The following is a 10,625-nucleotide window of genomic DNA, read 5'->3' on the forward strand; positions in this document are numbered from 1 at the left end:
CGAGCAGGGCCGGCCCCCGACGCGGGCGGAGGGAGGACCGAGCGCCTCTCGCCCGGGCTCGCCGCGCCGCGCTGCCGGCCGGCGGAAATAGGAAGGGGGCGCCGTCAGCTCTCCGCGCTCGGGACCGGAGCGCGGCTGACCACCCTCCCGCCCCAGCCCGGAGCCCCTAAGGGCGCACGGGGTGGGGGCGGGGCGGGGGCGGGGCCTCTGCGCGCACCAGCAGGGCGCGGGCGGCGGGGCGGGGCCGCCTGGGAGTCCCCGAGCTGGGCCGCGCGAGCCGTGCCCCGGCCGGGAGAAGGCAGGAAGCGCCCGACTCCAGACACCACCCCCGCGGCCAGCGCCTCGCGCCCGCGGGCCCCTGCGAGACGGGTCGCCGCCCGCCGCGCGGCCCGACCGTCCCGGGTGCAATGGCAGCTTCTCGGCTGTAGGCGGCGGAGCGGAGCCGCCCAGGCCCCTGTCACCTGCGCGGAGCACCGCTTCTGCGCCCTCTCCCAAGCTGGGGACCGGACGGGAGGCCAGGAATGGGACCTGTGAGGCTTGTTGGCCTCCTGGCAAGACTCGGCTCAAGGAAAGCGCTCCCCATAGTCGAAGGCAGAATTTGTTAACTACGTTTTCCGCCCGTGTCCCCATTCTCATCAATTCCGAGGGTGCCTGCTGCCCAGGCAAAGCTACCCTAGTTGGTACCTTGAGAAGATGAGACCTCGTCCTTCTAACCTGGTGCTCATAGTGCAGGTGGGTCCCTGTCTAGGCTAACCCTGTTACACACCCACCCACGCACACGGAGGCCAAGAGCCTGGTAGCATTTGGCCACGTGTGGTATGTGGCAGATATTACCTAGGTGGCCATTTCAGAAATTGTGACTTTGAGCCTCTAAAGAGGAATTTGGGAGGCGGAAGGAACTAAAGGAAGACATTCTTGATGGAGAATGGACGACCCATAGATGCCTTGTGGACCATCCGTGGGGGCAGTGAGTTAGTGACCAAAGAGCTCCCAGATTGACTCTTCTGCCTGCCCTGCCTAATGGCTCACGGCTTGACCTGCTGTCATCAGATACGGGAGATGTTGAGATGTGTAATCTTTTGCTTTTTCTTTGACTACATCCCAGAGTCTCAGGGTTGACCTTTGCCAGTTCATTTCATAGGAGCAGAGGGGTCCATATTCTGAAAGGAATCAGGGTATTTGTCTCAGCATTGAGGTATGAAGTACCGGTGTAAAAAGGAGACTTGAAAGGGTGTAAATTTGCATTGAGGAAGCACTCCCTTGGAACGTTTGTCAGAGGACGTTTTTGTTCTTCAGCCCTTAGTCTTTGTTAGCTATGAAGATTTCATGGTAAGTTCTAAAGCACATCCTTTTCTTGGTCCAACTCCTTCAGCTTGGTCTTGCCCTCTTCTGGTGGCTTCCCTGTCTCCTCCCTAGATTACAGGAGGCAAGGAATTAGGATACCTCCCACCTATCTGCTGCTGTAAGGACTAGAGATGGAGCTGCCACATGGCTTTCTCTTGGAGAGGCGTCACAAGCTCACCATGGCTGCTAGGCAGCTGCCAGCTGTAGTCATGGGCCCTGTTTTCTGCCTCACCCCTGTCAGAGGTGGGGAAGTGGCAGCAGAATCAAGCTGCCACCCTTGTGCCCAGGAGGACTGGAAACATCTTTCTAGTAAAAATTAACCATCTTGCAAACCAAAAACTTCCTGAAGCAAAGTACATTCTAATATTTGAAAATCATGAATTTCCCCCCAGGATTTTCTAGACTGGTCCATATCTGTGGTTGTATAACCTACCAATTCATTATGAGCAGATACTCAGGGGTTGCTTTTTATTTTATTTTTGAATCTAAAGATCAGGAATACTAATCAGCCATAAAGAAGGATAAGCATGAGCCATTTCTAACTAAATGGATGCACTTTGAGACAACACTCTTAGGCAAAATAAATGGGACATGCGTATGCAAGTACTGCATTGTTTCTCTGGTGTGAGAAACCAAAAGTGTAAATAAAGACCCAACTGTGTAATAGCTATAATGGATAGGAAAAAAAAAAAGTGTTCAAATGGGAAGGGGAACAAGGGAGAGAAGGAGAAGGAAGGAAGGGAAAAGGAAAAAATGAGAAAAGAAGGAAAAATGGAAACAAAGCTTTTGTAAATGAGCAGTGAAGGAGTTGAGGAGAAGAGAGGATAACAAAAAAAAATGAAGATAAATTATGTACAGGTACAAATTCCCTATGATGAGTGTGATCATTATGAATACCTAAAATGTACCAATAAACATGATTTTAAAATTTAAAGATCATGTTTTGGTAAGCTGCAAATAAATTTTGAACATTTATTCCTAGGACTAGGGAGAAACACAGTACCCTAAATGATTTTATGTACTTCACTGAGCCCTCACCATGACCTTTCAAGCTGGATCTCCTCCCCCTTTTATGTGACAGTTAGTATACAAAGAACTCATTAACTTGCCATTCTCAGCCAACAAGTGCCAGACATTGATTTTGTGCACAAAACAAGGTATTTTAAAAACTCATTATGTTGGCTTCTTTATGATGTCACCTCAGTTTCTGCATTTTATTATTATTATTATTATTATTATTATTGGTGCAGTATTGGGGATTGAACTCAGGACCTTGCGCTTGCCAGGCAGGCACTTATTCTACTGAGTTATCTCCTTGGCCCAGTTTTTACTTTTTAAATAACTCATTGGGTTGATATAAGGATTAAGTACAATAATTTACTTGTGTGCTTAGTTTAGCATTTGGTGTCAGCAACGTTCACTAGTAAGTCTCCCCCAGTGGACATTCTTTCTCCTCCTTTCCATTTCCCACCATTCCCTTACCAATTTCATATGTATTTCTTTTCTCAGGCATATGCATGTGTGTGCACAGGGAAAGAAAATCACAATCAAGAACTGTGAACTCATATCTCAATCTTGCGGTGGGCGTGGGGGATGAGATTTAAGAGTACAGAAAACAATTTAGAGCAAAGAAGTCAGTTTTCCTAAAGGGTGGTATGACATGTTTGTATTTTAGCAGCACTGAATATGTTGCTCTCTGAAATTTCAGCAGAGCCCCCTAAAGACATGTGGAGACTCAGGTGTGTCCCTTCTCTTGTGGATACAGTACTAGTCTCACAAGGCCATTGGTGGTCCTGTTCTGTGCATGTGCAGAGCCTTCTCTGTAGGAATATAGTGTTACTGACTTAGCACACACAGGCTCTAGTTGCCCCAGAGCTCAGGTGATCCTTCTGTAACAGGCCAACCACAACCTGTCCTACCTGTGCAAACAAGAGAACACTGGTGTGTCCGAGGCAGAGGTTAGAAAATCTTGTCAGTTTTGTCTTTCCTTTCTTCTCCCTATTTATTACAGAGGGTATGTTTAATGGGGCCCCTTCTTCACTATAATCAGCCTCCCCCTGCTTCCTGGTTCAATTGTGCAAGGTTATTGTGGAGCCACAAGCCCAGAGCCTTCCATGAGTGGTTCAGGCCAGTGGGGCTCACAGCTGAGCTCAGCAGTTAGAGATATCAGTGAGTAAACAGCTCAAGTGCTTAGGAAGGAAGCACAGCCATGGAACACAGTGCTGAAGGCATTTCAGTTCCTGTGGAGGAGCCTCAGAGCCAGCAGTGGAGCCAGCTTCAGGTGACATAGGACTTTGCCTCAAGCCAGAGGGAAAACACTTTACAATATCTCTTGTACATTTTAGACCTTAGTTACTCTTCGCGTTTCACACACCAGGGAGACAATGTGATGTTTACTACTGTCCCCGTTACTCTTCTCTTGTTGCTGGGACAAAATACCCAACACCTAAAATTAAGGAAGGGAAGCTTATTTAGCTCATGGTTTCAGTCCACAGTCAGCTGGCTCCAAGGCAGAGTGGAACATGGCAGAGGGCAGCAGTTCATGGAGGTGGAAAATAGCAAGAGCAAAAAGGGAGTAGTGGCAAAAATGGCAGCAGGGACCAAGTCTGTCTCCCTTATGTTGCATTTAGGCTATCTGCTCTAGGCTGGGTGTAGCACTCACACCCATAATCCCAAGTAGCATTTGCATTCATAATCCCAACAGTATTCACATCCATAATCCCAGCACTGGATCATGAGTTAATCACAAACTCTAGAAATCTGCCCCATAACTGCATGAGGCTTTGGGGGAACAACTAGACACAAACCATAACAACTACTTTAAAGATAACAGTACTGCGCAGGGAGACAGCTTAGAGGTCTAAGCACATGCTTGGCAAGTGTGGGGAGATCCCTGGTACCACATGCCTGTGCTGGCCACCAAAACAGGGCATGGTGGTGCATGTCTGTAGTCCCAGCACTGTGGAGGTTGAGACAGGAGGATCCCTATGAGACTGAGCTGTGTAACAATACCCTGTACCAAATAAACAATTTTTTTAAATTTAAGGATAATACTCCATGTATTAACTCATACTCTCTTATTATTTTGTTATGAAAATTTTTTTTTTACTTTTTCCCCATAAAATAAAAAAAAAACTTGGCACAGTAGGAGAGCAAAGATTACATGTCATCTGTGTAGGGGGAACGGGGGAGAGAGAACAAGAGAGAGCTTGATAAATGACCTTGCAGAACTGTGTTTAGGCAGAGGAGATTTTAATATAAGGGATTTAGGAAAAGAAATCTAATCCAAAATGAAGCATTGTCCAAGTATCAGCCGCCTTGGAGGCCTCAGCTATTCTCATTGTGTATGCCTTATCTCTAGCCAAGGAAAAGGTAGGAAACTTCATGCTAACCTCATTTTTACAGTTTTAATTACCAGCAAAATGGGCCAAGTGAGAAGCAATAGAGATGTCTGTGTTTCCTTAGCTACTTGGGCAACTTCATTGCCAGGGCTTTTCAAAGACTGGTCTAATACTCTGCTTTACAGCTTCATCCCAAGCTCTCAGGCCTACAGGAGAACTCACCCCGGTGTTGTCAGTGTCACAGAATGGCTCTGGAGCTCAGTATTGAATCTTGCAGGCTGCTGGTTCTAGGGTAACCCAAGAACTCATGTTCTTGTCAAGATGCTAGGTCAGGGTTTCTTGGACTCCAGGTCACCAGATGGCTGTCCTAGTGAAAGACATTGCTATATGGTCCATGAAGTTCCTGGTGACCAGGATGCAGTCCAGGTACCAGGAAGATTCAGCACAGCCAATGTCAAACTGTTGCACTGAGCATACTTGGAGGAAAGAAAAGGCTACACATCAAGTTCTGTTTTCACTGTCTTTGTTACTGTTTCCTAGCAACCTCCACCACACTGCCATAGCCTTCTGAATACTGGAAAGATTGCCCCTAGAACTGTTAGAAGTGCATGTGGGGAATTCCTAAGCCAAGTGCCCAGAAATCCTTGGGCAAGTAAAACTAGGGGAATTGATAGAAATAAGGCGGTTATGATCAACAGAAGTGAGAGACCAGAAAAGAAACATAAAGAATCCAGGAAAAAGAAATTAAAAAAAAAAACTATACAGGGTTATAAAGGGGGATTGATAATTTATTTTTCAGTGATAATCTGAATAATTTTTTCCTAAACTCAGACAAAAGAGAGATGGGGTAAAGAGAGAAGGGTGAGGGTAAAAGGGAGGGAGGAAAGAGGGAGAGAGAGAATAGGAGACAGAGAAAGATAAGATCAGGATCTTATGAGATGCTGTTCTTACATCCCCACCAAGGGTTAGTGATAGAGGAGCTAGGAGTGCATGCCACAGGTCCATAAATTAGAAAGGTTTTTGTCTAACATACTCTGCAAGGACCAAGACAGACTTCCGCTCTGTAACAGGCACACAAACGCTCACACTGAACTTGCCATCCTGCCTCCCTTCCAATCTTCCACTGAAGAGCCAAAGGAAAATAATGATAGGGGAAATCGCTGCCATTGTTCAAAACCGAGAAAGGATTCCACCCACATGTTAGACATTTCAAGGGAGTTCTGTGAGACTTCATGCAGATGAGCCCAGTCAGAGAGAAAGATTTGACAGCTCTCAGTTCGCCTCACAGACAAGAAAACGCTCTGAGGGGCGGGGCTCCACAGAAAACTGCTGACATTCCTGAGCTGGTTGTGACAAAAACCCCAGGCAAGGCTAAGCCTGAGGATACTGAGGTATGGCACACCTCCATTGTCTCAAAGCTCTGGGAAGTGTCCAGATACAAAGCTGTACACAGAACAGGGGTGCTGTGAGAGAGTGGAGGAGGCTCACAGCACGTGCATGGTAGCCAATGAGGCAATGGTGAGGGCTTCTGCACAGCACCCAGCCAGTGTTATGTTTTCACAACACATAGTTTTCACTCTGAAGGTAAAACTCTGCTCTCTTGGGAGTCTCCACAGACAACGGGCTCTTAATTGCTTCCTTTCAGTGGTTAATTCCACCCGGGCCATCACATGCCCGCTCTGTTCTAGACACTGGTTTAGGTTCCACAGGGTCAAGCACCTTCTGCTTTGTGGACCCCCCAGTCAGAGAATCAGGATACCTAAAAAAATCACATGGACAATTGACACCTAAATGCCAAAGATAACAGAGAAATATCTATGGAATTTTGACAGAAATAATTATGACACAAACTTCTGTTTCTTAACCAAATATTTCAAATTGTAAAAAACTATTTTACTATTTCCAAATATTAAAAAACTATGAAAACGTAAAAAAAAATAATTATGCCAGGGTTAAATCCCTGGGCCTGCCGCACTGAGACAGTGATTGAGACTGGGCATGGTGGCGCGCACCTGTAATCCCAGTACTTGGGAGGCTGTAAACAGGAGAATCACTATGAGTCCGATCTAGTAGTGAGAACTTGAACATCCTGTGGACTCTTCCCTAAAATACAGAAGAAAAAAAAATTATGTAATACCCCATCTAAATAAACCCACAAAAATACCCCAGCCAAACAAATAAACTTATGATGATAAAAGTAATAGTATTTTAAAAGTTAGTCATTTTAAAAGTTAGTCAACAATGAAACTGAGCAACTACATTGAGGGCAGCAATGTGCAACATAACAACCAAGGTTGAATACCTTTTATCTTGTTCTTTTAAATGTGTACCATCTCTAATGTCTTACCTACTATTATTATACTCCCTCTAAAATAAATTAAAAAGTAAAAAAGGCAAGGAAAATAATTGAGGTTTATTGAAAGGAAGAGTAAATGCTTAATGGCTTAATCAGTCTTGCATACCTGTATCTGGTAATCTGAGCAACAAATTTGATGATAGCAATGCATAATATAGCAAGAATTATTAATTTTCTATTCTTGTTTTGAAGTTCAGTACCATTTGTTGTGGGTTTTTTTGTTGCTTTGTTTCTGTCTTTGTTCTTGTTATTTGTTTTTGTTTTCTTTACAAAGAAAGCAATGGAAGCAGTAAATAATGGCATTGATCCCAAGTCCACATTCTTAGTGTGTCACAGCACTGACTGATATAAGACACTTGCCTCTCCTTTCTGCTATCAGACAGTTTTATTTGGTTGGTTCCCTGGATGAGGCAAGACAATTCCTCGCCCCTGTCTGTTGGTTGCCCAGCCTGAGCACATAACTGGACCTGAAATGCCATGGAGCATCTTTGGTAGGCTTTTTGATAAAGAGAAGCAGTGAAGTTGTCCACGTTTCTTCTTGCCTTGGACTTCGTTGTCTAAGCATGACATAAATGTAGCTTGGGTGTCTTCCTTGTAGCCATTAGGAGAAGATCAGGAGCACCCGAGAGATTCCCCGCCGGCACCTGGACACGGAATTGCTGTTCAAGCAGCTCTGGGCCTGATTCCTTCTTCTTCATGGGAGTTAATAAAATGTCCTTAATGTCTAAGATGAGGAGAGTAATTCTTAAAACATATGTACATGGATTAGGAGTTGTAGTTAAATAGTAGTAATGATGCTATAAAAGCTCAGATTATTGTCATAGGAACTGGCATAAGGACAAGAAGGCTGGAAGAAGACAATGAATTAAACAAATGCACCCACATACCTCCCGAGGGATGGACATCACAGATTGATACTCTAAATAGGTGTCAGTCATCTTGAAAAAGGTCAGAGTCACTAATCCAACTTCCAACAAGAAAAGGTCTGTTCTGTATTCATGCCCATTGCAACATGTCTTGCTTCCCCATTCGGTACCTATTTAATCAATTTTAGCTGAGCAGTTATTCTTGTAATCTTATTGGTTGACCATAGTTTTGTCCTACCTCATGCCCACCTTGTAAGTTCTGTTTCCCACTTTAGACCCACCTCACATCCTGGATTTGCTTTTAAAAATCCCTGGAAAACATAGGGTCCTTGGTAACCCACTTGGGTCCCTTTCTGTCCCTTTTTTGGACAGAAGTTTTCTTTCCCTCAATAAATATATTCTGCTCTTAGGGAAAAAAAGAAGAAGCCTTGGAGAAGGGCAACTTGCTTGTTTTTTCATCTTTCGTTGAGGAGAATTGGTAGCTACTGTGAAATTCTATTCTTTAGTAGATACAGAGGTTCACTTAAGAATTTAAAGTTAAAAAGTAATTGAATAAAAGAATATATCCAAATTTCTATGTGTGTAGAGAGTGGAGAGGATGTAGAAGAGAAAATAAAGGCAATTCTAAGGTGCAAAACGCAGGAACCATTTGTATGAGCAGACAGCAGAAGTAAGCCCAAATGTGTCTGCATGCGGGGAACACAGGCTAAGCAAACAGTCGCCAGCCTTTGTGGTGCTAGAGACTGGCTTCTTTTACTATAGATGCTGTGCATGTGAGTGGGGAAGAGGGGGTTTCAGAGTGATTGGAATGCATTATATTTACTGTGTACTTCATTTGTGTTATTGTATTGCTATGGATTGTGAAATAATTATACAATTGCCTGTGATGCAGAATCAGTGGGAGCCCGGGTTTTATTTCCCTGTAACTAGACAGACCCCTCTGGGGATGATAGGAGACAGTGACACATGACATGTGTTGCTTATGTCTAGGCAACTCTGTCATCTCATTTTGGTTGCTGTCACTGCAGAAAACTGCTTCGTACCAAGATAAGATGTTGGAAAGGAAAGTAGGCTTTTCAGCATTTCTCTGTCAGTCTCAGGATATTCAGCCTAGATTTTAGTCCGGAACTTTTGGGAACTTGAAGTTGTCTCAAACATGCTTCTTTTGAATTTTATTTTACTTTATTTATTTTTTTAGACAGCATTTTGCTCTGCAGTCTATCCTGGTCTTGAACTCACTTTGTAGCCCAGGCAGGCCTCTAACTCAAGGTAAATCCTCCTGCCTCAGCCTCCCAGTATGAGTGCTGGGATTACAGGTGCATGCCACCACACCAGCCTCCAAACATGCTTTTAAGCCTACCATCGCTTGTGATCTGAAGCAGTTGATCCTCTTCTAGCAGAGGCAAAGTCATTTTATCTGGCATATTCACAAATGGGCCACAGATCCATCCCTTCCCAGTATGGGAGTCTTTTGTGGTTGGGAAGTAATGCTCAAACTCTTTTGAAAGCTGAGATTGGTTATCATGTCCCAGCTGGGAGAAAGAAAGCCCTGGCTCAGTTTCTTTCAAAATCTCTGCTAAAATTTGGATCATGTCTAATTTCCCACGTTCACTTGTTACACCCCAAATAGCCACTTTATCTGTCAACACAGTTGTCACTCTCCTTTAAAGTGACAGCTTGAGTTTGTTGAGAGATTGAATATGTTACACAAGTAAGCAAGTTTTGTGACCCATTCTGTGTCATTCAGATGTGTTACCAGTGGTGACTGTTTCTCTAAAGGAAATCTCTGGATAGGCTTTGTGATTCAAAAACTGACCAGTGATCTACCTTCAGAAAGCCATATCCCTTCTGTGTATAAGATCAGATATGCCTTTGCGTCCATCTCCCCACAGAGTTGCATGACCAGACATGAGTTAAGGGCATCTACTTTAATGTGGTTGATAATTTCAATTACGTCTTGCCGAAGGTTAAGTTCAGTAACAGTTTTTGGAATTCTAGTGTTTCTCTAGGGCCTACACAGTGCATAGATTCACATTCAGAAGTTGCCTCTTTGACCTGAGTAGTGGAACCAGAAAGCCACCCAGCCATGAAGTTGCTCTGCTCATGCATACATGGACACAGAGCAGACACTGAAGCTTTCCTGATATGTAATTGTTCAACATCTTGACTTATTTCTGCAGCTGTGATGTTGGTTGGCAATCAAAGTGTACATAATATAAAATAGGGAGATGGCTCAGTGGAATAAGCGCTTCCCTGGCAAGCGCAAAGGCCTGAGTTCAATCCCTGGTTCCACAAAATAAAATAAAATAACAAATAATAAAAAAAAAATCCTATACTCAATAAGATTATAAGTTTAAGAAGAATATATGCAGTGTATTATTTGTTGAAACTGTACTTCCGATTTGATTTGAAACTGTCTCATTGCTGTTTATCAATAAAATTTTGAAAAAAAAATAAAATAAATAAAAACAAAACAAAACAAAAAAAATACATAATATAATCTTAGGTGCCTCCTGTTGAAAAATATATTAAAAAACAAGCATTATTGCCTTGTGGTAACATAGATAGATATGACAACTTGAATTTTATACCATGACAACTCCTTAGTCCTCTTTAACAATTGTGGCTTAATATCCTCTGCTAGTTCATTAATTCATCTGGTTATAGTGCCAGACAAAAGAGGAACATTTACCACCTTTTATCTATTTTAATTTATTT

Source organism: Octodon degus, unplaced genomic scaffold (assembly GCF_000260255.1).
Source record: "Octodon degus isolate 3935 unplaced genomic scaffold, OctDeg1.0 scaffold00058, whole genome shotgun sequence".
Taxonomy (NCBI): domain Eukaryota; kingdom Metazoa; phylum Chordata; class Mammalia; order Rodentia; family Octodontidae; genus Octodon; species Octodon degus.